Here is a 4,944-nt window from a genome sequence, read left to right as displayed (position 1 = left end):
TAAGTCCTTTGGGTACAGACTGAGGAGTGGGATAGCTGAGTCAAATGGTGGTTCCATTCCAAGTTTTCTAAGGAATCTCCATACTGCTTTCCAGAGTGGTTGCACCAATTTGTAGTCCCACCAGCAAAGTATGAGTGTGCCATTTTCCCTGACATCCTCACCAACACCTATTGTTTATATTCTTGATAGCTGCCATTCTGACTGGTGTGATATGAAATCTTAGAGTAGTTTTTGATTTGCATTTCTCTAATTGCTAGAGATGTTGAACATTTTTTCATATACTCGTTGATTGAATGTATATTTTATTCTGAGAAGTGTCTGTTCAGCTCCTTGGCCCATTTACTGATTGGGTTGTTTGTTTGTTCATTTGGTGTTAAGTTTTTTGAGTTCTTTATATATCCTGGAGATTAATGCTCCATCTTACGTGCGTGTGGCAAAAATTTGATCTCAAAGTATAGATTCTCTGTTCACCTCACTGATTGCTTCTTTTGCTGAGAAGAATCTTTTTAGTTTGAGTCCATCCCATTTATTAATTATTGATTTTATTTCTTGCACTTTAGGAGTCTTGTTAAGGAAGTCAGGGCCAAATCCAATGTGATGAAGATTTGGGCCTACTTTTTCCTCTATTAGGCCCAGGGTTTCTGGGCTAATCCCTGGGTCCTTGATCCACTTTGACTTGAGTTTTGTGCATGGTGAGAGATAGATAGGGATTTATTTTAATTTTGCTACATATGGATTTTCAGTTCTCCCAGCACCATTTTTTGAAGAGGCTATCTTTTCTCCAATATGTGTTTTTGGTGCCTTTGTTCAGCATGAGATAACTGCATTTTTGTGGGTTTGTTTCTGTGTCTTCTATTCTGTACCATTGGTCTACATGTCTATTTTGGTGCCAATACCATGCCATTTTGTTACTATAGCTTTGTAGTATAGTTTAAGGTCTGGTATTGTGAGGCCTCCTGTTTCACTCTTCTTGCTAAGGATTGCTTTGGCTATTCTGGGTCTCTTATTTTTCCAAATGAATTTCATGACTGTTTTATTCCCCACTCTTTGCCATCCACTCATGCTTTCTTTCCTTCTTAAAATATTTGGGCAACTACTATGTTCCAGAAACTGCTGTAGAAGTTAAAGAGAAGGTAGTTAGCAAATTAGTGAGAATCTCATAGTCTCATAATTAGTGAGTGCCTTCTCATAGTTCACATGCTACGAAGGAAGGTAGGGTGCGTGCAAGTGAACAAATCCATGAGCAAGATGCTGTGGTCAAGAGTGTGAGGAAGGCAGGGTGACAGCCAGAATCCTTAACCAGAGATATAGCGCAGCCTCCATCAGTCTCAGCTGAACAAAGCACTGCTTGGAGGAAGAATCACGGACACCCTCCTGTGCTGGGCCATGACCTCATAGTTGTTAGATTATGGTGAAGTGATGGGGGTTCCCCAGCGGACAGAATGGTCTGTGTTATGAGATACCTTTGGGGGGCCAGAGGAAGTGGCTATTTACCAACAGTATTGAAACAGCTCACTAAGCTAATAATTAGTAACGGTGTCAGTGGCAATCATTCAGTTGCATGTTAGTCGGCTTTGTGTGATTATGACTAAAAGATGTGACAAGAACAACGTAGAGGAGGAAATGATTATTTTGGTTCTGGCTTTTCAAGCTTCATTCAGTCCATGGTTGGCCAACTGCATAACTCTGAGCCTCGGATGAGGCCGAACATCATGGCAGAAGGACATGGTAGAGAAAAACAGCTAGGACAAGGCACCAGAAAGGAGAGAGAGAGGGAGAGCGAGAGAGAGAGAGCGCTCTGCTCACTAGGGATAAAATATAAGCCCCAAAGTCATATCCCCAGTGACCTACTTCCTCCAGCCATACCCTACCTGCCTACAGTTACCACCCAGTAAATCCATATCAATGGATTAACCCACTGACTCGGTTATACCTCTCATAATTGAATCATTTCACATCTGAAAATTCTTGAATTGTTTCACAAATAAGCTTTGGGAGGATACTTCATTTCTAAACCATAACAGGTTGATACCAGCACTGGAGGTTTAATGGCTGTGGATGGGGACAAGAGGCAGGGGCAAACTACTATAGATGATGATGTTGGGAACAGCCTCTCAGAAGAAGTGATATCAAGCTAAAATCTGAATGACAAGGAAAAGAAACGCGAGAAACAGTTTGTCCAGGAGCAAGCAAGGGAACAAACTGACCAAAGAACAGTAATGGTGAAGACAGTAGAGTGTGATAAGTTTGGCATCTGTACAGAGTGGCAAAAAAGGCTGATGTTGCTGCGATATTATGCAGGGAATGATAGTAAATTAGGTCAGATGGTTAAGTACAGGCCAGATCTCATGGGGCCTCTTAGGCCACAATAAGAAAGTAAAATGAGAAGCCATGGGAGGGAGGATTTTAAGCAGGAAAATGATATAATCTGATTTACATTTTAAACAGATTACTTGGGCTGCAGCGGGAATGAATTGGGGGATTAGGGAGAGAACAGTGTAGGGGTTGTTCGAGCCTAGAGGTGATGTTCAGGCCTGACCCACAATGATGGTAGTGCAAAAGGAGAGAAATGGGCTGAATCAGGATTTTTTGGTTGTTGAGGTGGTTTTGAAGCTATGTGCACACATTCTTCCATGAGCATTTCCTCAAGAGGTGCAGCTTCGTTCCTCTCCCTTTGAATGTGGCCTGGAGTTAGGAGTTACTTCTAGCAAATAAAATATGGCAGAAGGTAGGAGACGTCAGTTCTAAGATAGGTTATTACTAGAGTGTGGCTTCCATTTGGGGGCATGCTCTTTCATTCCATCCTCACTCTAGGGAAAGTCAGCTGCCTCCGTCTGCTGCAGCTCTGTGGAGAGATTCATGTGGCAGAGGGCTGAAGCCTGACAAGGGAGTGAGCTTGGAAGTGGATCTTACCTCCTCCACTCTATCCCAGTTGAATGCTCAGAAGAGACAGCTTGGCTATCAACCTCTGTGTGACCTTCAAGGATTTCTACACTACACTTGGATTCTGGATCCACAGAAACTCTGAACTAATTAATGTTATTGTTTTTAATGGCTAGATTATACAGCAATAGATAATAGGGAGTAATCTATGGGACTGGCTGATATATTACGTGCAAACAGGGTGTGAGAGAAAAGAAGGAATGAAAGAAGATGTGTAGATTTGTGGCTTGAGCAACTGGTAGTGGTGCAATTCACTGAAGTGTAGAGAACTTGAGAAACAACACATGGAGGAGAGGGATCAAAGTTCTTTAGAAACATTCTGAAGAGACTATTAGACATCCCAGTAGGAATGTCCGTCAGATAGCCTGCTGAGCCCTGACCTAACTCCTTAATCATTGTTTATGAGCATAAGTAAATAATGGTTTGGAGAATATCTCCACTCTTCTTTCTCTCTTTAATCCATTCTAAACTGGCTTGTGTTCCTTTGTCTCAACTACAGAATTTGCTAAAATCAAACCACCCATTGCAGCCATGTTGTCATTCATAATCCAGCAGTTTCCTCTCTGTCTTGATCATATTCAACTCATAAACACATTGGACAAGGATTACCACTTCGTTTTTTCAAGTACTTTCCTCTCTCGGATTCTGTGATCCTATTCTCTCTCAGGTAGACTCTTCTGCTCTACACAATGTGGACTAGGGTTCCTCAGTGGTACACAGTTCCTATGTCATAGGTCTGCTTCCCTGGCAGAGATGGCTAGGAGTTCGACCTTAGCTAGCCATTTCCTCCCTCCATGAATTCACGGCCTTTGCATGGATGCTGTGGTGGTCAGATGTATTACACAGAAGCTCAAAGTTTAAGATAAAGTATGCTAGGTGGGGGCGGAGAGACAGAGCAATAGCTAGAATGTCAGGTTAAAAAGGACTTTCCTGGACATCTATGGGTGATAACTCAAGCATATTAGCAACTGATGGGAATATTACAGAAAAGTGGAAGAGATGGATATTACAAAAGAGAAGTGTGACTGGGATCCAAAGAGAAGAAAAGGGATCCAGAAAAAGGGAGGGCTGGCATTTAGTGAAGTAAGAGACACTCCTTCACAGTGCAAGATTGGCAGCAGTACCCAGAGGCACTCCCATGGATTAGTTCAGTCCTCTTTGCTCACTTCTCTTATCAGTGAGGCCCTTCTTAACTTGCCCTTCTTAAATGACACCTTTAGTACTCCCACTCTACCTTCCCTGCTTATTTTTGTCCATAGTGTATGTTTGTGTGTAGAATAAAAATATGCATTGCCCCTAGCGTTATCTACACCATTGCGTTGTGTTTTGCTGTTGCTTTTGTGGTCAATAGAATATAATCTTGATGGAGACATTTGTCGTGTCTTTTAGCATCTAGAGCAGTGTGTGGAACACAGCAGATACTCAGTAAATGTCAACGGAGTGAGGGAATGAATGGATAGGGGAAGAGTGTGCCTAAGCGATCTCTAAAGTCAGAGGGGTACTGAGAGAATGAGATGCTTGAAACCCAGATGTTGGAAAGTGACACAGGTGGTTGGTGAGAACAGAATTAGAATTAGGTCTTAGGAACTCCAACCGCAGTCCCTCCTCCCGTTTTTGCCTGTGGCCATGATCAAGTTACAGAACCTCTTTGAGCCACAAGTATTAGCACCTTTTGAATAAGAATTGAGTGCTCCGAAAGGCCTGGCTCTTCTTTTCCACGCCGATTTTCTCTAACTTGCTTGATTTCGGTTTCTTGATCTATTCCCGGTCTTTTCTCCATAAAGTCTGAGGAAACAGGAGGGTCCTGGGTCTAAGGACACAACTCCTGGCTGCAGGCGCTGAGCATGAGTCCAGCTGCGGTTGCCCAGCAAGCGATGGGATGGGGCGGGACCGGGCGGGGCGGGGCGGGGCGGGGCGGGGCGCGACCGGCCAATCCCGGGCCTGTCCGAACCTGGCTCGGTCCGTGCATAAGTCCATCTGTCCGTTAGTCTGTCCAGAGCC

Source organism: Marmota flaviventris, chromosome 1, assembly GCF_047511675.1.
Source record: "Marmota flaviventris isolate mMarFla1 chromosome 1, mMarFla1.hap1, whole genome shotgun sequence".
In the NCBI taxonomy this organism is placed as follows: Eukaryota; Metazoa; Chordata; class Mammalia; order Rodentia; family Sciuridae; genus Marmota; species Marmota flaviventris.
Note: the sequence above shows the minus strand (reverse complement) of the source record.